A 25454-nucleotide genomic window follows, 5' to 3' on the forward strand; every position below is an offset into this window, starting at 1 on the left:
AAAAAAAAAAAAAAAAAAAAAAAGAGAGAGAAGACACAAATAACACAAATCAGAAATGAAAAGAGAGACATTACAACTGATGCCACGGAAATACAAAGAATCATTAGAGATTATTATAAACAACTGTACACCAACAAATATGAAAACCTGGAGGAAACTGATAAATTTCTGGACACATACGTACTACCAAGACTGAACCAAGAAGAAATAGAGAACCAGAACAGACCAATAACAAGCAATGAGATTGAAGTACTAATCAGCAATCTTCCAACAAAGAAAAACCCAGGACTGGATGGCTTTACAGCTGAATTTTATGAAACCTTTAAAGAAGAATTAATACCCCTTCTCTTCAAACTTTTCCAAAAAATTGAAACAGAAGCCTTTCTCCCAAACTCATTCTACAAGGCCAATATCACCCTGACAACAAAACCTGATAAAAAATAAAACAAAAAAAGAAAACTGCAGGCCAATATCCTTGATGAACATTGATGCAAAAATCCTCAGCAAAATATTAGCAATCAGATTACAACAATGCATCAAAAAGTATGCACCATGATCAAGTGAGATTCATCCCAGGGATGCAAGGTTGGTTCAACATACGCAAGTCAATAAATGTGACACACCACATCAACAAAACCAAGGACAAAACCCGTATGATTATTTCAATTGATGCAGAAAAAGCATTTGACAAAATCAGCATCCCCTCATGATAAAGACTCTCAGCAAATTAGGTATAGATAGAAACTATCTCAACACAGTAAAAGCCATTTATGACAAACCAATTGCCAATATCATCCTAAACGAGGAAAGGTTGAAAGTTTTTCCCTTAAGAACAGGAACAAGACAAGGATGCCCACTCTCACCTCTCTTATTTAACATAGTGTTGGAAGTAATAGCCAGAGCAATCAGGCAAGGGAAAGAAATAAAGGGCATCCAGATTGGAGAGGATGAAGTTAAACTATCCTTGCTTGTAGATAACATCATTTCATATAGAGAAAAACCTATAGATTTCACCAAAAAACTATTACAGCTGATTAACAATTTCAGTAATGTTGCTGGTTACAAAATCAACACCCCCAAATCAATAGTGTTTTTATACTCCAATAACAAAGTAGCAGAAAATGAAATCAAGAAAGGAAGCCCATTTACAATATTCACCAAAAAAATAAAATACTTCAGTATCAAGTGAAAGATCTCTACAATAAGAACCACAAAACACTACTGAAAAAAAATTAAAGAGGACAGAAAAAGGTGAAAGACATACCATGCTCTTCCATGGGAAGAATTAATATCTTCATGATATTTTCATAATGTCGATTTTACCCAAAGTGATCTACAGATCCCATGCAATCCCTCTCAAAATACCAAAGACATTCTCCACAGAAATAGAAAAAAACATTCCAAACATTCATATGGAACAAAAAAAAGACCCCGAATAGCCAAAGCAATCCTGAGAAAAAAAACAAACCCAGAGAGACATAACACTTCCTGACTATATTACAAAGCTATTATAACCAAAACAGCATGGGACTGGCATAAAAACAGAGACTCGGATCAATGGAACAGAATAGAAAACCTGGGAATCAACCCATATACTTATAGCCAGCTGATTTTTGACAAAGGCAGTAAGAACATACATTGGGGAAAAGACTGCCTCTTCAGTAAATCGTGCTGGGAAAATGGGACATCCATATGCAGAAAAATGAAACTGGACCTGTACCTATCACCATATACCAAAATTAACTCAAAATGGATTAAAGACTTAAATATAAGACCTGAAACCATAAAACTACTAAAGGAAAATATAGGGGAAGCATTCCAGATAATAGGACTAGGCAAAAACCCCAAAAGCACAGGCAACAAAAGACAAAATAAATAAATGGTATTATATCAAGCTAAAAAGCTTCTGCACAGCAAAGTAATCAATAGAGTGGAAAGACAGCCTATGGAATGGGAGAAAATATTTGCACACTATGCATCTGACAAGGGATTAATATCCAGAATATAAAGTACTCAAACAACTCTACAGTAAAAAAACCAAACAATCCAATTAAAAAATGGTCAAAGGAGATAGACATACAAATGGCCAACAGACACATGAAAAAATTGCTCAACATCACCAGTCATCAGAGAAATGCAAATCAAAACCTCATTGAGATATCATCTCACCCCAGTTAGACTGACCATTATTAAAAAGACTGAGAATAACAAATGCTGATGAGATTCTGGGAAAAGGGGACACTTCTACACTGTTGTTGGCACTGTAAATTAGCACAGCCATTATGGAAAACAGTACAGATGTTTCTCAAACAACTACAGATAGAGCTACCATATGATCTAACAATCCCACTTCTGGATAAATACCAAAAGGAATGGCAATCATCATGTCAAAGGGAAACCTGCACTCCCATATTCTTTGCAGCGCTATTTACAGTAGCCAAAATATAGAACGAACCTAAGTGTCCATCGAAGGATGGCTGGATAAAAAAAAATGTGGCATATTTACACAATGGAATACTACTCAGCCAAAAAAAAAGAATGAAATTCTGCCATTTGCAGCAATATGGATGAGTCTGGAGAAAATTATGTTAAGTAAAATAAGCCAAAGAAAGAGAAACACTACATTTTGTCACTCATAGCTGGCTGCTTTTAAGGAAGGAAGGGAGGGAGGGAGTATAGAAGGGAGGTAAGGAGAGAAGAAGGAAGGAATGAAGGAATGAAAGAAAGAAAAGACCACAATACATTGAACTTTCAGAACAGGGGATGGAGTTTGGGAAGTGATAGGTCGGGCAAAGGGCATAAAGAAACATCACGATGCATAAGAATGAATTAATTATGAATAAAAAATTACAAAGAAAAAAACCTCAGCTGATTACTTTTCAGTAAAAAAAAAGTTACTGAAAGAGAACCTCCTTTATTAAAAATAATGCAAAAACAAAATAAAACAAAACTCTTTGCTATATCTGAAGGGTGTAAATAAAAAAATACATCTGGGGCAGGCCTGGTGGCGCACTGCTACAGTGTGCCACTTGGGAGCGCAGCGGCGCTCCCGCCGAGGGTTCAGATCCCACATACAGACCGGCGGCTCACTGGCTGAGTGAGGTGCGGGCGCAACACGGAGGGTTGCGATCCCGTTGCCAGTCCCGGTCCGGTACGGGCGCGACACTGAGAGTTGCGATCCATTGCCGATCACGAAAAAAGACAAAAAGGAAAAAAAAATACATCTGTGCGTTTTATTACAATGATATACTTTCAAATTTGACAATGCAAATTATTTCTTCAGTTTAAAATGTCATCATAAATTTATGAGAATCCTTGCATTTTTGGCATATACCATTTTATCTAATATAGATATTCCATGTTCTGTATCTGGCTCATAGATATCTATTTTTGGTAATGAACAAGTATTAGCAACCTAAGGTTCCATTTGGAAGGATACAGAGAGAGGACGGTTTCATATTGCAATTTATTTTTGCACATTTGTAAGTGATCCCTGTCATCAGAGGAATATACTATTTTATCTTGAAACTGTATAAATATATACTGTTTCAGAAATCTCTGATTTCTCATGAATTCAAAAAAGAAAAAAAACAACTTATTTTATTTTTTTATCTTATTTTATTTTATTTTGTCGATATACAATGTGGTTGATTATTGTGGCCCATTACTGAAACGTCACTCCCTCCTCCCTCTCCTCCCTTCCACCCAACAATGTCCTTTCTGTTTGCTTGTCGTATCAACTTCAAGGAATTGTAGTAAAAACAACTTACTTTAAATGTTGCTCTAAATACACTCAAATGTTGCTACTTCTACGTCCTTATATTTCATTTGGCCAAGCAGTACATATATAGAACGAGTAGACCACTGGGAACTCCTTCTATGTCAGTGGTCCTGGTAAATGCTTCAACTTTTATTCCCTAGAGGGAACCCTAGGAGATAATTTGGAGAGCAAAGCAAAGCAAGAGTTTTGACATTTTTTCTCTTTTTCTTTGATGCACTATGAATTCATTTACTTTCTTCACAGACTGGCCTTGCTTTTCAGCAAAGAAACTACAATTTATACAGCTTTATAAAAAGGATCCATTAACAGCATTAAAATGTTTCATGTCTCCAAAAATGTGGTATATAATTACCTAATACTGAGTTCTTTAAAGAAGGAAAAAGAGAATACCAAATTTAGCCCTAATATGCTTGGCTATATGTCATATAAATTTCATTAAGTTAACTATTTATCACAAGCTTTAAAGCTATTAGGTGATTCACTCTTCAAAATATTTCCCCTATGGTTACAACATAATTTAGAGTAGCAAGAATATAATAGCATGAGTGAAAGTAAAAATCAAGTTTGATTGTTGGGGGGGAGGATTTGCCTTTCATAAATGAGTTAATGACATTGGTTCATTTTACTATCATTTTGGTATTGTTTTCACAATTTCTGAGTAAGAAAATGACACAGCTTAAACTATGTATCTTCCAGGTAAATATAGCCAAACTATTAAGGAATGTGGCACAGAATACATTACTAGGGAATTGCTGTGATCTTTGGAGTAGGGTCTTTGGTCATGTTGCTTCCCCTAGTTGTCTACTTAGAATGAATGGCATCTTTATATAGCACTTGTTATTATCCAGAGATGGTCCACATAAAGACACCTGCTGTAGGTGATTCAGGGACTGTAACGGAGATTGCATCAGGAAAGGCAGCAGGGAATACTTCCCTTTGAAGGGAATGTGACAACTGTTGAACAGTGAAAATGCAGTAAGTACTGAGTGCCAAAAGCACGTGATTCAGGAAAGAGCAAAGTTCAAAAACTCACTTCCATTTTTAGTGAAGAATGGTCAAATTTTTTTTTGCTGAATGAATCACCCAAATCCTCGTTTTTTCATAAAAGGCTGAAAATTTAAATTTCTTTCAAAACAGAAAATGTAGGCCATTAATTAGAAGTCCCTTGCTTTATTCTAAAAATGTAGTTGAATGTGATTACCAAAATTGAGAATCAGAAGGAATTTGCAAAAATGCATATTGATATTCTAATATTGTCTTTGCCATTAACTCTTACAACTGAGGATGTAATTCTTTATCTCAGTTACCCAATTTGGGGGAAAAAAAATCTAATTTTTTTGTTACCCTATGCTAGGGCCTGAATGTTTGTGTTGCTCCCAAATTTATACGTTGAAATTCTCACCTCTAAAGTAATGGCATTAGATGGTGGGCTCTTTGGAAGGTGATTAGGCCATGGGGATAAAGCCCTCCTGAATGGGTTAGTGCCCTTCTAAAAGAAGCCCAAGGGTAAACCCTTGCCTCTTCCACCATGTGAGGACACAGAGAGAAGGAGCTGTCTATGAATCAGAAAGTGGGCCCTTACTAGACATTGAATTTGCCAGGACTTTGATCTTGAATTTCTCAGCCTCCAGAACTGTGAGAAATTTTGGTTGTTTATAAGCTACCCAGTTTATGGTATTTTGTTATAGTAGCCAGAACTGACTAAGACACTCTACATTACCTGTATTAATCTCATTAACTATAAATCTATTCTTTATTTTGTAGCTTTTTGATCTTCTGCCTGTTTTTTAATAATCAAGAGAATTGAAGATTCAAGGATGTATTTTATCTTTATTTTTTACCTGCAGATAGATTTTTGATCACAGGCAATGACTGTCAGAATAAAGCAAAAGGTCTAGTGGGTGGGAAAGAGAAAACTTTGGGTTGTATTTAGAGTGTAGAATGGACAAGAATTGATAATGTCTTGTATATGGGGCCAAGGACAAGGAACCACAGGGATGTAAAACTGGAAATATCAGAGAAGACTGGAGGAAGGGCAATATGGATTCTGTTTTTGGATATGTTGATTTGGAAATGTCTATGAGTAGTCAGCCGGAGATCTCCAGTACATACACGGAAAAAACTCAGGTCAAAATCTCAGAAGAGACATCTGACTAGTCTTAAGGTAAATAATTGGAAATCAATAGATAGAGATGGTACAATTGAATTTGTGAAGTAGAGAGAGATTCTAGAGGCTCTTAATATACATATATATTCATATGTTCAACAAATAATTTTGAGTGCCTGTTATTTACCACACACATAGTGGTGAGAAGAGAATAACATTCACATTCTTAAAGACACAGAGATATTGCAAGTGCACATTTATTTAATGTAGGATATGTATTTTTGGCCACTGCCAGATCCTTTGAGGTCCTGGATTTTCACTTTTCAGGCTTTTGAAAAAAATGCTATAATATTTCTGGTAAGTTGAATAATGTTTTTTGCTTTACTGGACTTTACACCAGCACAAGTATTTGATTACTGCATATTTCTTTGTCTCTCCATAATAATCCATGGTTTATATTGTGACTAAAAGAGCTCAGTATTCTTCCTAGCTCTAAAGTTATCAGTGACATAATCTGGGGAGACACAGACATGAAAAATCCTCTATTATGTTCACAGGTGGAGACAAAAATATGATCTCGGACAAACAGAATAACATTTTATCCCACCTCAGGTAGTTCCTCATTTTCTTTTTCTTTTTTTTTTTTAAATGTTTTGTTCTGTTTTTATTGGTTATGAATATTCATGGGGTACAAAGCAAATTGTCACCACTCGTGCATAAGATGTGATGGCCAGATTCATACTGGCAGCATGTCCATTAGCACAAATTGTGAATGTACCCCATACCCCCCACCCAATTATCTCCTCAATTATCCCCAACCTCCCTCACCATCACCCTTTCCCCACTCCACTTTGTACCCCTAGGTATGTTCTCTCCCTCTGCAAGTTCAACACACCACTGTGGTCTTCCTTTCCTTTCTTCTTTATCTCTTAGCTCCCACTTATGAGCAAGTACATATGGTATTTATCCTTCTGTGCTTTGCTTTATTTCAGTCAACATAAGTTTCTCCAAGCTTATCCACGTTGTTGCAAATGGGAGAATTCCATTCTTCTTGATGGCAGAGTACTATTCCATGGTGTATATTTACCACATTTTCCTTATCCAATCATCCACCAATGGACATTTAGGTTGGTTCCATATCTTGGCTATTGTAAACAGAGCTGTGGTGAACTTGGTAGTGCAGGTATCCCTTCAACATGATGATTTCCATTCCTCTGGGTATATATCCAGAAGTGGGATTGCTGGATCATATGGAAGATCTATCTGTAGTTTCTTGAGAAACCTCCCTACCGGTTTCCATAGTGGTTGTACTAATTTACAGTTCCACCAACAACGTAGGAGTGTTCACTTCTCTCTGCATCCTGGCCAGCATATGTTATTCTCATTCTTTTTGATTATAGCCAGTCTAACTGGGGTGAGATGATATCTCAGTGTGGTTTTGATTTGCATTTCCCTGATGACTAGTGATGTTGAGCATTTTTGCATGTACCTATTGGCTATTCGTATGTCTTCCTTTGAAAAATATCTATTCAGCTCCTTTGCCCATTTTTTAATTGGGTTATGTGTTTTTTTACTGTGTAATTGCTTGAGTGCCTTGTATATTAAGGATATTAATCCCCTGTCAGATGCATAGGTAGCAAAAATTTTGTCCCACTCTGTAGGTTGTCATTTCACTTTCTTGATTGTTCCCTTTGCTGTGCAGAAGCTTTTTAGTTTGATATAGTCCCATTTATTTATTTTTTCTTTTACTGCTTGTGCTTTCATGATCATGTTCATAAATTCTGTGCCCAGACCCAGTTCCTGAAGTGGTTCACCATATTTTCCCTTAGTATTTTTATAGTTTCAGGTCTTATACTTGAGTCTTTAATCCATTTTGAGTTGATTTTAGTTTATGGTGAGAGGTGCATGTCTAGTTTCATTCTTCTGCATATGGATATCCAAGTGTCCCAGCACCATTAATTGAAGAGGCAGTCTTTTCCCAAACATATGTTTTTGTTGCCTTTGTCCATTATCAGATGGCTGTAAGCCTGAGGGGTGATTTCTGGGTTCTCAATTCTGCTCCACTGGTCTGAGTTACTACTTTTATGCCCTACCATGCTGTTTTGGTCACTATAGCTTTGTAGTATAATTTAAAGTTGGGTAGTGTTATGCCTCCAGCTTTATGTTCTTTGCTCAGGATTGCTTTGGCTATACATGGCCTTTTGTTGTTCCATATGAATGTTGAGATTGTTTTTTCCATTTCTGTGAAGAATGTCATTGGTATTTTCATGGGGATTGCACTGAATCTGTAAATCACTTTGGGTTGTATAGACATTTTCACAATGTTCATTCTTCCAATACAAGAGCATGGAATGTCTTTCCTTCATTTTGTGTCTTTAATTTCTTTCAATAGTGGTTTGTAGTTCTCATTGTAGGGATCTTTCACCTCCTTGATTAGTTGATTCCTACATTTTTTTGTGTGTGTGACTGTTGTAAATGGATTTGCTTTCTTGATTCCTCTTTCTGTTAGCTCATTATTGGAGAATATAAATGCAACTGATTTGTGGGCATTTATTTTGTATCCTGCCACATTACTGAAACTATTAACCAGCTCTAGGAGTTTTTTGATAGAGTCTTCAGGTTTTTCTATGTATAGTATCATGTCATCGGAAAATAGGGACAGTTTGACTTCATCTTTTCCAATCTGGTGAGAGTGGTGAGAGTGGGCATCCTTGTCTGGTTCCTCTTCTTAAGAGAAAACCCTTCATTTTTTCCCCATTCAGAATGATACTGGCAGTCAGCTTATCATAGAAGGCTTTTATTTTGTTGAAATATTTTCTTTCTATACCTAATTTGCTGAGAGTCTTTATCATTGAAGCAATGTTGAATTTTGTCAAGTGCTTTTTCAGCATCTATTGAGATAATCATATGCTCTTTGTCCTTGAGTTTATTGATGTGATGTATCACGTTAATTGACTTTCGTATGTTGAACCACCCTTGCATCCCTGGGATAAATCCCATTTGATCATGGTGTATAATTATTTTGATGTGTTGCTGTATTCTGATTGCTAATATTTTGTTGAGGATTTTTGCATCTATGTTCATCAGGGATATTTGCCTCTAGTTTTCTTTTTTTGTTGTGTCTCTATCTGGTTTTGGTATCAGAGTTATGTTGGCCTCATAGAATGAGTTTGGGAGAATGGCTTCTGTTTCAATTTTCTGGAATAGTTTGAGGAGAATTGGTATTAATTCCTCCTAAAGGTTTGGTAGAATTCAACTGTAAAGCCATGCGGACCTGGGCTTTTCTTTGTGGAAGATTGCTGATTACTCCTTCAATCTCATTGCTTATTATTGTTCTGTTCAGGTTTTCTACCTCTTCTTGGTTTGGTCTGAGTAGTTTGTATGTGTCCAGAAACTTACCCATGTCTTCCTGGTTCTTACATTTGTTGTCATACAGTTGTTTATAACAGTTTCTAATGATGCTTCATATTTATGTGATATCATTTGTAATGTCTCCTTTTTCATTTCTGATTTTTATTTGGGTCTTCTCTCTTCCTATTTTTGTTAACCTAGCTAATGGTTTGTTTATTTCATGTATCTTCTTGAAAAACCAACTTTTTGTTTCATTGATCTATTCTACCATTTTTGTGTCTCTATTTCATTTACTTGGATCTTAATTATTTCTTCCTGTCTACTACCTTTAGGATTGGATTGTTGTTGTTTTTCAAGTTCTTTGAGGCATAGTGTTAGGTCATTTATTTGAAGTCTTTCCACTCTTTTGATGTAAGTGTTTATTGCAATAAATTTTACTCTTAGTACTACTTTTGCAGTATTCCACAGGTTTTTGTATGATGTATCTTTATTTTCATTAGTTTCATGAAATTTGTTGCTTTCCTGTTTAATTTCTTCTTGGACCCATAGGTCGTTCAGGAGCCTATTATTTAGTTTCCATGTATTTGTACAGTTTCCAGGGTTTTGCTTGTTATTGATTGCCAGTTTTAGTCCACTGTGGTCTGAAAAGATACTTGGAATGATTTCAATTTTTTAAAATTTGCTGAGACAAGACTTGCGACATAATATCTGGTCTATCCTGGAGAATATTCCATGTGCCGATGAGAAGAAAGTATATTCTTTAGCTGTTGGGTGAAATGTTCTGTATACATCTGCCAGGTCCAATTGGTCCAATGTGTAGTTTAAATCCTGTGTCTCTTTGTTGATTTGTTGCCTGGAAGACCTGTCCCATACTGAGAGAGGGGTGTTCAGGTAATCAGCTATTAACATATTACAGCCTATTTTTTTTAGGTCTAAGAGTGTTTGCTTTATATATCTGGGTGCTCCAGTATTGAGTGCATGTATATTTATGATTGTTATGTCTTCCAGCTGGATAGATACTTTTATCATTATATAGTGGCCTTCTTTGTCTCTTTTTATGTTTTTTGGTTTAAAGTCTATTTTATCTGATATAAGAATAGCTACTCCTGCTCCTTTTTGGTTTCCATTTGCCTGGTATGTCTTTTTCCATCCCCTCAATTTTAGTCTGTGTGTGTCTCTATATGTGAGATTGGTCTCTTCAAGACAGCATATACTTGGGTCTAGCTTTTTAATCCAATCAGTCAATCTGTGCCTTTTGAAAGGGGAGTTAAATCCATTTACATTTAGGGTGGTTGTTGACAGATATTGTTTAATTCCTGACACTTAATTGCTTTTTGTTTAAATGTTTTAGATATCTTTTGATCCTTACTTCCCCTTTTATTTCTCTTCTTTGATGTTATTTGTATATTTGAGGTGGCATGATTTAGCTTCTTGCTCTTTCTCACTGGCATTTTTTTTTTAACAGCAGGTTTTGTTCTTTCTTGTGTATCTGTTACAGTGACATTCATTATTCAGATTCCAGATGCAAGACTCCCTTGAGAATTTCTTACAGGGCTGGTTGTGTGGCAGTGAACTCCCACAATGTTGTTTGTCTGGTAAATACACTATTTCTCCCTCATTTCTAAAGGAGAGACTTGCTGGGTAATGAATTCTTGGCTGGCAAATTTTTTCTTTTAGTGTTTTGAATATATCATTCCACTTTCTTCTGGCATGTAAGGTTTCAGTTGAGAAGTCTGCTGTTACTCTGATGGGGGTTCCCTTATAGGTGACTTGATGCTTTTCTCTTGTTGCTTTTAGGATTCTCTTTGTCTTTGAGCTTTGAAAATTTGACTATAATGTGTCTTGGAGAAGTTCTTTTAGGACTGAATATGTTTGGGGACCTACGAGCTTCATGGATCTGAAGGTCTGCATCTCTCCCTACCCCTGGGAAGTTTTCTGCTGTTATTTCCTTGAGTAAGTTCTCAATACATTTTCCTTTCTCCTCCCCATCTGGAATACCCACAATTCAGATGTTCAAGCACTTGAGGTTGTCTGCTATCTCTCTTAGACTTTCCTCATTATTTTTAATTCTTTTTCCTTTTTTTGTCTATTTCTAAAACACCATCTTTGAGATCTGAATTCTTTCTTCTGTTTGCTCTAAATTGCTGCTTAAGCTCTCTGTTTTGTTTTTTATTTCACTGAGTGAATATTTCATTTCTAGGAGTTCTCCTACATTGTTTTTTATGGTATTAATCTCTTTGTAAATTTCTTCCTTCATATTCTGGCTATTTTTTATTGTTTTCTTGTGTTCTCTAAATGAGTCTTCTTTTATTTCTTCAAGCTTTCTTAAGATCATTGCTTGGAATTCTTATTCAGACATTTCAAGGATTCCCTTTTCTATGGGGTCAGAATTTGAACATTCCTGTATTCCTTTGGTGGTGTCATATCTTCTTGTTTGCTTGTAGTTCTAGTGTTTTTTTATTGATGTTTGGTCATCTGGTAGAGGACTTGCTTCTTCTGTTATTCTAGGCCTGGCTACGAGAATAAAGACTTCCTCCTCTATTTGCATGCTCTACTGGTGATCTTCTTATATCAGTGTAATTAAGTGAGGGGCAGGTTGCCTGTAGAGTGGTTGCCTGGCTGCTCCAGTGGTGGTGAACTATTCTTGTGATGGCAGAAGGTGTGGCAGTATCTGTATTACACCACCTTGGCTCCTGTTCTATCTTTCCATGGCTGTAGACTGAACCACTGGTGCTGTGCAGTTTTCAGCTTACTTGGACACCTACTGGGCTGTGTGTGCTTTCCTTACCCCTCCAGGGCCTTAGACTGGACCCCGGTACCACAAGGGTCTGGTCTATATTTGCCTTGGTGGCTGCTGGGCTGTGTGTACTTCCCTTTCCCCTCCGGGCCTTAGACTGAGCCCCATTTCCTTGCAAGTCTTGGGTCACAACAGCAGTTGCTGGGGTATAGGCACTTCCCTCTGGGCCATAGACTGAGCCCTGGTGCCACAAGTGTCTGGTCTTGGCTCACCTTGGTGGCTGCTGGGCTGTGTGCACTTCCCTTCCCTCCGGGCCTTAGACTAGCCTCATTTTCTTTCAGCATCTAGAATCTGAGATCTATAGGTTCTTATTTTTTTTTTTATTACAAATTCTACTCCTTGGGTATCTGGTATTAGTCTTATAAAGACCTGTATAGGTTTATCAGGCCGTATAGTCTTAATAAAGCAAGGACATTTATGCTTTCATTAATTCTCACTAACCTGAAGTCCTCCAGCCTTATAATCTGATTCTTGTGAAAAGTCTGTCATCAGAAGGCAGTAGCTATAGTGTACATTTTCTCTAGAAATTGACTGTAATACATTGTTCAGTGGTGGTGCCTCATGCCTAGGGCAGGCATTGCTATTTTTCATCTCATCTCATTTGTGTTATTTTATGCCAACTTCCCTTTGTTAGAAAAAATATATATTCACTTGATTAGCTTGGGAATAGAAGAGAATGAACATGCATTTTTGTGTGTGTGAGTTATCGCCACATTTTGGAGTGTTCAAAAGGATTAGTTATTTATGATCACCACTAATATAGTAAAATTTGGTACCTCATTATTTGAACTTATTGATCAGAAGGAAAGAAAAAGCACTGTGAGAACTAACTGTAACTTAAAGTCTATAAGATACTACATTAGCTTAAAACATCTAAATAGATTTCTCTCAACAATTAAGGATAAATGTATCCCTTGGTACATATACACCATGAACAGCTTGGGTTTTTGTATTCAGTTTCTTACCCATTGCAATAAAAGCACACTAATGGAATTTAAACTTTAGTTTAAAGCAAAGTTCATGTCTCCATGATAAAATTCAGTGGATCAAAAACCAGTGTTTTCAGCTCACTTAACATCTGATTTATTTCACAACACAATAGATTTGATTGGCTCTGCTGTTTAAGATATACAAAGCCAGCAAATAAACTAAAGTATGTATAATTTGGTGATTGCAAGTATATGAAATCTAACAATGTCTTCATCATTGCATTTAGGGCTATGTGCATGGTGACTAGATCTTACTAGAAAAAGCAAACAAAATAATGACCTAAGCATCGTGTAAATGGAATTATTCCATAATAGATAGAATACCATAGGTAGGACATTCTGTCATAGATAGAATAATTTGATGTTTCTGTTAATATCATAGATGTTTCTTAAAACACACTATTGCTCCATTGAAAAAATAGTAATTTTGGTTCTCCTTAGTGCCTTGCACAGAGCAGGTACTTAGTGTGTCTTTTTAAATTAGTTGCATGTAAGCAAACAAACCTATGCATCTAAGCATAAATTAATCCCTTTGTCAAGTTGCATTGATAAGCATCCTTATTTTCTCTCTCTTTGGGAAATCATTTTTTACAAATTATCTGAATGTGAAAGATCTGAAGTGTAAGTTTTATAAAGCTTAAAATATAATTCATTTAAAAACTATATCGATTTTAATTGTTTCCATTTTTAAGAAGTGCTTGTACAGGACATTTATCACTTTGTGAGAGTGAAATATAGCTTTATCTCTTGCTTTTCTGCTGTTACTTTTCCCTTACACTGAAAAATTATTTTACAGTGATAGGATCATTTCTATTTCTACAACATTTGAAACACTGGAACATATTAATGATCAAAATATTTTGAATTGGTGGAGTATACTGCATACAAGATGAGTAAATAGAATAGTTTTTCCTAAGAATTGGGCTTCTCTCAATTTGATATCCCTACATCAGGTAGACAATCATAATATGGAAGGATTACTTAAACATATTGTTGAGGAAATAATTAGATACAGCCAACTCAAAATGATGTTTCAGTATCTGTAGTGTAAAAATGCATACCACCCCTTTATCTTGTAGGTTTCTTTAGTATCAGCAAAACGGCACATTTAGCTTTTTAAAAAAGTTGTCTTTTACTACATTATACATATTTTAAAAGTCATTGCATCATTAATTAGTCAACACAACCTGCTTAGTGTCTATGTACTCCAGGCACTATTCTGGGCAATGCAGGTCTTCATTAGGTCACTATGGTTTCATTCATATTAAAACCTGTGAGTGCATCAAGCAAAGGTCAATATTTTTTTCTTGTGTTCCCAGATTTCCAAGAACTTCTGGAAAAAATATATTTTTTTTTTCAAAATGGCCTGTGTGGGACCACTACAATTTATGCTTTCTAACTATATCAGGGTTCTTGGTGCTTCTGGGCAGTATTTTTATTAGCCTTCTTCTTATCACATTATCCTCAGAAGGCGATTTCAAAATTTTTTCATTCTTACCAAACTCCAAACCCCATCCTATTCCACTCAGAGTTTCCCAGATACTATCTCTACTACTATTGATTTGGGGAGATTAATATAATTTAGTCTGTTTTTTTCACCTTCTGTCCTCTACACTTCAGAATATTTCTGAATCTTTCCTTGCACTGTCTTTTCTTGTTCCTGTCTTTGAGAAAGAAATATGTCTCTCCTTTCAATTCCTCCTTTTGTATCTTTAAGCTATTGCTGTATTTTGTCTTCTTATACTTTATGCATGATTAGGTCTTCATTAAAAAACAAAAAATTTGAAACGTCTTAAACCCTACTTTTCCTTCAGAAGTTTGTCGAAATTCTTCACTTTCTCTTGCCTCCAAACTCTTTAAAAGATCCTCATGTAACTGCTGTTATAACACATTGGCTTTCTAACTTTTTGCAACCTGTAATTATCTTTCACAATTTGCCTGATTTTATATTCTTAAAGTAAACCAATGATTACCAAACTCAACTGACTTTTCTCAGTTCATAGCTTCTTGAAAACATCCCTAATTTATTAAATATTTTTGTTTTTTACTTGTCTGCATTTTATAATGCTTTCTCCTCTCTAAACATTAGTAGTATGCACTGTTAGCTTTTTTAAAAAATTGTCATAAAGTACAAATAGCATAGAAATTACCACCTTAGTCATTTTTAAGAATACAGTACAGTGGTATTAAGTACATCACATTGTTGTGCAGCCATCACCATCATCCATCTCCAGAACTTTTTTCATGTTGCAAAACTGAAACTCTATACCCACGAAACAATGATATTTCATTTCCCCTATTACTCAAGCCTCTCGCAAACACCATTCTATTTTCTGTCTCTATGAATTTGACTACTCTAGTTGCCTTGGATAAGTGGACTAATACAGTATTTATCTTTTTGTGACTGGCTTATTTCACTTAGCATAGTGTTTTCAAGGTTCATCCATCTTGTGACATGTCAGAATTTCTTTCCTTTGTAAGGCTGAATAATATTTCATTGTGTATATATATATACTGCATTTTGTTTATCCATTCATCCATGAGTAGACATTTGGATTGCTTCCATCTTTTGGCTATTATGAAAAATTCTACTATGAACATGGGTGTACAAATATATCTTAGGGATCTTCCTTTCAATTATTTTGGGTATATATTCAGAAGTAGAATTTCTGGATCATATAGTAATTATACTTTTAATTATGTGAGAAACCACCATACTCTTTTCCACTGACACTGCACCATTTCACATTCTGACCAACAGTTTACAGGGTTCCAGTTTCTCCACATCCTCATCAATATTTGTTATTTTCTGTTTTGTTTGATAGTAGCCATTCTAGTGGGTATGAGGGGATATCTCAATGTAGTTTTCATTTGCATTTCTCCAATGATTAGTTATGTTTAACATCTTTTGATGTGCTTATTGGCCATATGTACATCTTTGAAAAAATATCTACTTGAGTATATTGCCCACTTTTTGAGTGGATTGTTTGTTTTTATTTTTGTTTTCTCAGTGTTGAGTTGTAGGAGTTCTTTATATATTTTAGATGTTAATCTTATATCAGATATATGCTTTGCAAATATTTTCTATTATTCTGTGGGTTTACTTTTTACTCTATTGATTGTATCCTTTGATGCACAGAAATTTTAAAATATAGTCAAATTTACCCGTGTTTTCTTTTATTACTATGTTTTTGGTGTCATATCCAAGAATTCATTGCCAAATCCAATGTCATGAAGCTTTTTATCTTTGTGGTCTTCTAATGGTTTTGTAGTTTTAGATAGGACATTTAGGCCTATGATTTTGAGTTAATTTCTGTATATGGTTTATGGTAAGGGTCTACCTTCATTTTTTTGCATGTGAATAACAAGATTTCCTAACACCATTTGTTGAAAAGACTGTCCTTTTGCAATTAATTAGTCGTGCTATCCATGTTGAAAATCATTTGATCATATATTTCAGGATTTATTTTGGGGCTCTTTATTCTATCCCATTGATCTATTTATCTGTCTTTCTGCCAGTACCACACTGTTTTGATTACTGTAGATATGCAGTAAGTTTGAAAATAAGGACATGTAAAATTTTTTACCTTATTTTTCTTTTCAAGATTGTTTTGACTAATTCAGGTCCTTTGATATTTCATATGAATTGTAGGGTGGATTTTTCTATTTATCTAAAAGACAACTTTCAATTTTTTTTTTTTTTTGCCCTTTTTTGAGACCGGCCACACCACGCTCAGCCAGTGAGCGCACCGGCCATCCCTATATAGGATCCGAACCCGTGGCTGGAGCGCTGCTGTGCTCCCAGCACTGCACTCTCCTGAGTGCACCACGGGCTCAGCCCAACCTTTCAAATTTTGATAGGTGTGGTACTGCGTGAAATCTGCAGATCCCTTTGGGAAGTATTGAAACATTAACAATATTAATGAATATGGGATTTCTTTTCATTTATGTGTGTCTTCTTTAATTCATTTCAGGAAAGTTTTGTAGTTTTCAGTTTATAAGTCTTTCATCTCTTTGGTTAATTTTATACTATTGTTTTGATAATATTGTAAATGGAATTGTTTTCTTAACTTCCTTTTTGGGTTATTAGTTATTATTGTTTAGAAACTCAAATGATTTCAGGATATTGATTTTGTATCCTGCAACTTTGCTGAATTTGTTTACTAATTCTAACAGTATTTTTATGAAATATTTAGGATTTCCTACATATAAGATCATGTAATCTGCAAATAGAGACAATCCAATTTGAATAACTTTTACTTCTTTATCTTGCCTAATTGCTCTGGCTAGGATTTCCAGTACTATGTTGAATAGAAGTGATGAAAGCAGGCATCCTTACCTTGTTCTTATTCTCAGAGAGAAAGCTTACGGACATTCACCATTGAGTATGATGTTAGCTACAATCTTTTGATATATGACCTCATAATGTTAAGATATTTTCCCTCTATTTCTACATAGTTGAGTGTTTCTACAATGAAAGAGTGTTGAATTTTATCAAATGCTTTTTTTTTCCATTAATTGATATGATCAGGTATTTTCTTCCCCTTGATTCTCTTAGTGTGGTGCAGTACTTGAATAATTTTTGTATGTTCAACCATCTTGCATTCCAGGAATAATTTCTACTCAATCTTCTTGTATAATCTCTTTAATGTACTATTGAATTCTGTTTGATAGTATTTTGCTAGGTATTTTCATTTGGGATACTGTTCTGTAGTTTTCTTTTCCTGTAGTGTCTTGTCTGGCTTTGGTACCTGGGTAATGCTTTTCTCATAAAATTAGTTTGAAAATGTTCCTTGCTATTCAGTTTCTTGGAAGAGTTTGAGGAGGATGGGTGTTTATTATCCTTTTTTTTTTTTTTTTTTGTCTTTTGTCTTTTTCCGTGTCCGGCAACGGATCGCAACCCTCAGTGTTGCCCTGTACCAGACCGGGGACCGGCAACGGGATCGCAACCCTCGGCGTTGCTCCCGCGCCTCGCTCAGCCAGTGAGCGGGAACCGGTCTGTATGTGGGATCCGAACCCTCGGGCGGGAGCGCCGCCGCGCTTCCCAAGCGGCGCACTATCCAGTGCGCCACCGGGCCAGCCCTTATTATTCTTTTAATATTCAGCAGAAGTCACCAGTGAAGCCATCAGGTCCTAGGCTTTACTTTGCTGGAAAGTTTTTGATTACTGACCCAATCTCCTTACTAGTTATAGATCTGTTCACATGTTTTATTTCTTCATGATTTAGTCTCTGTAGGTTGGATATTTCCAGAAATTTGTCATTTCATTCCATATCAACTAGATTACCCCATGTTTTGGCATACTGTAGAGCTAGGGCTAGGTCTCACAGACTGCTTGAGCCCATTCACAAACCCTTCACACTCAGGTCTATGAGCTACGTAACAGGAAAAGGTCTTTGGAGCCATGGGTGAAGAAATAATAGGCTTTATTTCTAGATGCAAGCTCTGCCTGCCAGCAGTTCAGAGCCACTGACTCACACACTGAAGAGCACACAAAAATAGCAACAAGCAAAAGGATACATGGGTGTGCATGTGCAATAACTCTACTCCCACACAACTTGTTTACAAAGGATGTGCTGCACCACACCCAGCTGGACCTGAGGCAAGGGGGCGGACTAAACTACTCTATTTTCCTCACACATATAATTGTTTATAGAACTGTTTCTTTGTTTCTATTTGTTTATTTATTTTAGCTCCCATTATTTGTTTAATTATTTGCTTATTATTTATTTATTATGAGTGAGAACATGTGGCCTTTCTCTTTCTGTGCCTGATTTATTACATTGAACATAATTTTCTCCAAGCTCATCCATGCTACTGCAAATGACAGAATTTCATTCTTTTTTATGGCTGAGTAGTATTCCATTGTGTATATATACTGCATTTTCTTTATCCAATCATCCATTGAGGGCATTTAGGTTGGTTCCATATCTTGCCTATTGTGAATAGAGCTGTGATAAACATGGGAGTGAACAGATTTATTCAACATGATGATTTCCATTCCTTTGGATATATATACCCAGTAGTATGATTGCTGTGTCATATGGTAGTTCTTTCTGTAGTTGTTTGAGAAACATCCATACTGTTTTTCATAATGGCTGTACTAATTTACAATCCCACCATCAGAGAAAGGATTCCCCTTTCTCTGCCTTCTCACCAGTATTCCTTATTTTCTGTCATTTTGATAATAGCCAGTCTAACTAGAATGAAATGATATCTCACTGCATTTCTCTGATGATTAGTGATGTTGAGCATTATTTTATATAGCTGTTAACCATTTGTGTGTCTTCTTTTGAGAAATATCTATTCAGTTATTTTGCCTATTTTAACATCAGATTACTTTTTTTTTTAATGTTAAGTTGTTTGATTACTTGGATATTAATCCCTTGTCAGATTCATAGTTTGCAAATATTTTCTCCAATTCTGTAGGTTGCCTTTTCTGTGGTTGATTGTTTCCTTTGCTGTGCAGAAGCTTTTAAGTTTGGTATAATTCCAATTGTTTATTTTTTGGTTTTTTGTCTCTCCTTTTGAGGTCTTATTCATATATTCTTTCCCCAGTCCTACATCCTGAAGTGTTTCCCCTATGTTTTCTTCTCAGAGTTTTAAGGTCTTCCATTTAAGTATTTAATTAATTTTGAGTTAACTTTGGTATATGGCTAGAGATAGCGGTCTAGTTTCATTCTTCTACACATGGATATCTAGTTTTTCTAACTCCATTTATTGAAGAGGCTGTCCTTTCCCCAAGTATGTGCTTGGTGTCTTTGTTGAAGATCAGTTGGCTGTAAATATGTGGATTTATTTCTGTGTTCTTTAATCTGTTCCATTGGTCCATGAGTCTGTTTTTATGCCAGTACCATGCTGTTTTGTATACTATCACTTTGTATTATGTTTTGAAGTCAGGTGGCACAATGCCTGTGGCTTTAATTTTTTGCTCAGGATTGCTTTGGCTATTTGGGATCTTTTGTTGTTTCATATGAATGTTAGGATTTTTTTTTATTTCTGTGAAGAATGTCATTGGTATTTTGATGGAGATTGCATTGAATCTGTAGATCACTTTGGGTACTATGGATATTTTCACAACATTAATTCTTCTAATCCAAGAACATAGAATGTCTTTCCTTTTTGTGTGTCCTCTTTAATTTATTTCAACAGTGATTTGTTGTTCTTGTAGAGATCTTTCACCTCCTTGGTTAAATTGATTCCTAAGTATTTCATTTTATTTTTTGGTAGCTATTGCAAATGGTCTTGAATTCTTGATTTTTTTTCTTCTGGTTCATTGTTTGTATATAGAAATGTTACTGATTTTTGTATATTGATTTGGTAGCCTGTGACTTTACTAAATTCGCGTATCAACTCAGAGTTTTCCAGGGGAATCTTTATGTTTTTCTATATATAAGATGATATCATCTGCAAACCTGGACAATCTGACTTCATCTTTTCCAATTCATATGCTCTTTATTTCTTTCTCTTGCCTGATTTCTGTGGCTAGAACTTCCAGTACTATGTTAAATAGGAGAGGTGAAAGTGGACGTCCTTGTCTAGTTCCTGTTCTTAGAGGAAAAACTTTCAGCTTTTCAACATTCAGTATGATGTTAGCTATGGGTTTTTCATATATGGCTTTTACTGTGTTGAGATATTTTCTTTCTATACCTAATTTGTTGAGAGTCTTTATCATGAAGGGATGTTGAATTTTGTCAAATTCTTTTTCTGTGTGTATTGAGGTGATCATATGGTTTTTGTCCTTCATTCTGCTGATGCGGGGACAACCTGTTCTTTTGTTTATTTAGGAATGTCTTGATTTTTTCTGAGTTTTGAAGGACATTTTTGCAAGACATAAAATTCTGTTTTGAAATATATTTTTTTCCAATTTCAGCATTTTAAATATATCATCTCATTGCCTTTTGGTGTAAAAGAGTTCTGCTGAGAAATCTGCTTATGATATTATTGAAGATAACTTGTACATGATTACTTGCTTTTCTCTTGTTGCTTTCAAGATTTTCTTTTCATTCATGACTTTCAACTTTTAATTTGTTGATAATTTTTATCATGAAGGGATGTTAAGCTTTGTCAAATGCTTTTTCTACATTTACTGAGATAATCATATGTCTTTTTCCTTTATTTTGGAGATGTGGCATATCACATTTATTGATTTTCATATATTGAACCATCCTTGCACCCTTGGATGATTTCCACTTGATTTTGGTGTATAATCTTTTTGATGTGCTATTGAATTTTGTTTGTGAGTATTTTGTTGAGAATTTTTCATCTATGTTTGTCAAAGATATTGCTGATAGTTTTGTTTTTTTTTGCTGTGTCTTTGTCTGATTTTTGGATCAGGGTGATGCTGACTTCATAAAATGGCTTTGGGAGAACACCCTTTACTTCAGATTTTTTGGAATAGTTTGAAAAGAATTAGTATTAATTCTTCTTTAAAAGTATGGTAGAAATCAGCAGTGAAACAATCCAATCCTGGGCTTTCTTTTGTTGGGAGACTGCTGATTACTGATTCAGTCTCATTGCTCATTATTGGTCTGTTCAGATTTTCTGTTTCTTCTTGGTTCAATCTTCACAAGTTGTATGTGTCTAGAAATGTATCCATATCCTTGAGGTTTTCAAATTTGTTGGTGCATAGTTGTTTGTAATAGTCTATAATGATTCTTTGTATTTCTGCGGTATCAGTTTTAATGTCTCCTTTTTCATTTCTGATTTTTGCTATTTGGGTCTTCTCTCTTCTTTTTTTAGTTAGCCTAGCTAATTGTTAGTCTATTTTGTTTATCTATTCAAAAAACCAACTTTTCATTTCATCAATCTTTTGTATCATTTTATGGGTCTCTAGTTCTTTTAGTTCTGCTCTGATCTTAATTATTTCTTTGTGTCTACTAATTTGGGGATTGTATCATTGTTATTATTCTAGTTCCTTGAGGTGTAACATTAGGTTGTTTATTTGAGACCTTTCACCTTTTTTGATGTAAGCACTTTATTGCAATAAACTGCTTTCTTAGTACTGTTGTTACAGTATTCCATAGTTTTGGGTATGATGTGCTTTTATTTTCATTTGTTTCAAAAAAATTTTTTTTTAAATTTCCTTCTTATTTTCTTCTTTAATCCATTGGTTGTTTAAGAGCATGTTGTTTAATTTCCATGTATTTGTATGATTTCCAAAGTTTTGCTTGTTATTGATTTCTAGTTTTATTCCATTGTAGTCTGAAAAGATACACGTTATGATTTCAATTTTTTTAATTTGTTGAAACTTGACTTGTGGACTAGCACATGGTCTATTCTGGAGAATGTTCCATGTGCTGATGATGAAGTTTTCATTATTTAAAGTACAAACTGGAAGATTCTGTTCATTAAAACATTATATTCCTAAGATATGTCACTTAACTCATGTGTTATTATACTCTCTTTTATGAATATCACTCCTCAAAAATTCATTAATTTACTTTTTTATTAACTTGCTTTTAATTCAACAACTATTTGTTGACTTTTACCCATTAGATTCTTAGTATTGTTGTAAGCACTGAGCATATTCCAGTGAACAAGACAGACAAATGCCTCTGCCACCGTGAAGATATACAATAGACATAATAAATATGTATAATTTAGTGTGTTAGATATAGTGTGCTAGAAGTTGTTTATGTGCTATGAATAAACTAGAGAAGCACAGGTGGGAACAGTAGTGGCAGTTTGGGGTATGAGATTTGATGCCTCTTGAGTATAAGTGTTTAGGTTCTTTGAGGGTATATAAGAAAGACAGATTTTGGATTATAGTGCAAACTCAGTCTCTGTGAATGAGATGATCATAATTATATTATAAGACACAGAAGAGATTTGAATTATCTTTATAATCAAGAAGTAATATTATGTATGTATTTCATTTAAATAACATATAGATTTAGTATGAGTCCTAGGAACTGATATCTGGCTGAGTAAATACCTCTCTATTAAGTTCAATTGCAATCAATATATGCTAATGAAAAAAGAAATTAAAGCTAGAGTTCATGTAGGACAGTGAAGAATTAACGATTATCAATATTAGCTTCTCCTTCCAGAGGGCCTCAAAAAATGCGCTGATAGACATCATGAAAAAAAATAAAGTAAAAGACTTTTGGAGCAGGCATTATCCTATTTTTTGTGTGTGATAAGCATCTCCTATCACTTTCCTTTCATAGACAGAGGACAATAATTTAATCCTCAATTTTAAACTGCTTTTAAGAATATGTTTTAAAATGAACTGAATTAACACAGTACAAAAAGTAATTTCACCAATAGACTCACCTTTCTACTTTAAACGTAGCTTGGTTCAGTAATAGCAGAAGCAATAAAAAGGACGCAGTTTTAACTATATCTTACTTGCAGCAGAAACTAAATAACTCAAAATTACTGTCGCAATTTTTTAAAAAATTAACTCGGACCCTAAATGATTTCTATTGGTTGTTACCTACAATTTTTTTTTCTTGTGCCGCTTCTTCTAATTAATTGCTCCAACTTTGCTCAGTGGATTCCTTCTTGGTTGTTTGAAAGAACCATAAAAGATACATCCATTTAAAACACTGTATCTATTGATTAAGATGTTAACAACTTTTATCTGGACCAACTATCATTTAAGTTCCAATTGTTAGATTGGGAATCACTGTTTCCAGTAGAATTCAAACAAATTAAAGTAAAACAGGAAGTGAGTTTTAAAAGAGTTACAAAAAAGCCATCATAGATACTTCAGTGTCTATTAATTATGGCACTTTGAGACTGATGACTTTCACTCTGGGTACCTTACCATTAATTTTCAGCCAGCCTTAAGCTCTGTGTTGGGTAGTATACAGCTTGGGCTGTCATTTATTTTGAAATATCTTTCTGTAAAATGAAATTATATGACATTAAAATCTGAGTCTACAGATTCAAGAGGTAAAGAGGCCAAGTGTGGGACTGTGAAATCCGTGAAATTCAACACCTGGTAATAACACACACAGAAAGTAAGAACAATATCAGGAGTGCAAACATATTCTCCTGGGATGGTAAAATATTATCAGTTCAATCAGTGTTAGTTAGAATTAAATTCAAGCAAGGCATTGTTTAATTAGTGGTTTCAAAGAAGATACCATGAAAACTTAGTGTTCCTTGAATTGTTTTCATTTCCACTCTGAAAGTATTGTCATTCATTTATTTCAAAAACTCCCATTAAGTGTCCACTATGTGCCAGGCACCATGCACTAGGATGCATAATAAGTTATTTTTGACAAGAATTTTACAATTTAGTAAGAAAAGAGAGACATGTAAATAAATGTTCTATCAAGTATTATAGGTGTGATGATAAAATATTAGTTTTAAATATTAATAAATGTGTATTCTTTCAATATTAGAAGGTGTTTTCTTTGTTAACGCATATAAATATTTCCTGTGGCATTGCATTGCTTTTACACTTAATTCCCACTGTAAGTTTCCAATTCATTTCTTATTTTTAATTGTACTTATTGTAGCTATATTTTCTTATAATGTCATATATATGGATTCATTGTTAATATATTGATCTTAACTAATGTTGGGGCCCAGAATGCAATACCTCAAATTGAAAGCCTCAGAAGCAGCCTCAAAAGCAACGTTCTCTGATCTTCTGCTCTCCTGTCTCTCAGCCTCATTCTACCCTGAGGTAATCCCTCCTCCCAGATTATGTTCACATAATCTGGAAAATAATGAATGAGTTTATTATGGTGAGTTGCAGAACAACTCTAAAGGACAGATACAGATGACAGAAACAATTTGTTGAATTCTTATAACGTGGGAAAAAAGATAAATAACTGTCAAGACTATGAGCTTATTTTACAAAGCAATTTTTTTTGAGATATACTCTAATCTCCCCCCTCCTCCCCCACTCTCTTTTGGACCTGGCCATAAAGAAATTATCTACCCTACCTTGTCTGCTTGTCTATCATAAGACCCTCATTCCAGAAAGGATCTTGCCCCTTACCCCAGAGGAAAGAATGTTACACAGAGAGGCCAAGAAGAATCTGAACAGACAGGGCTTGCTGGGTTTCCCCACTGAGTCTATTAACATTAGAGTGTACTTCTCTTGTCCAATCACAGAAACTAAGCATAAATAATGACAGTTTTCCATATCTTTGGGTCTTCATTCTCAAGGCTCCTGTGCAACTATGTTATAATAAAGTGTATGTCTTTTCTTCATATTAATCTGTGTCTATGAGTTGATTTTTCAGAGAACCTTCAGGGAGCTGAAGAGGACTTCTTGCCTTGGCCTCTACACTAGTTATAATACTTTACTTTGAGAGGGGAGTATATACTATGTAATTTGAATGGGAATAGTGGATGACAACAGAAATCAGGAAGATCCTGGTCTTAATTATGGATAGTACTGAGATCAGAGCCAGGATTTTCTGATGGCACTGTTATCATATGGAATGGCTTGTAAATGCAATGA

General features: G+C 34.9%; 1 protein-coding gene across 1 annotated transcript in view; it reads left to right on the top strand.

The window, feature by feature from the left end:
* Positions 1-25454, top strand: part of LOC103591260 (protocadherin-11 X-linked-like) — a 262098-nt gene that overhangs the window by 143788 nt on the left and 92856 nt on the right. The window lies entirely within an intron of this gene.

This window comes from Galeopterus variegatus, unplaced genomic scaffold (genome assembly GCF_000696425.1).
Source record: "Galeopterus variegatus unplaced genomic scaffold, G_variegatus-3.0.2 Scaffold952, whole genome shotgun sequence".
NCBI lineage: Eukaryota > Metazoa > Chordata > Mammalia > Dermoptera > Cynocephalidae > Galeopterus > Galeopterus variegatus.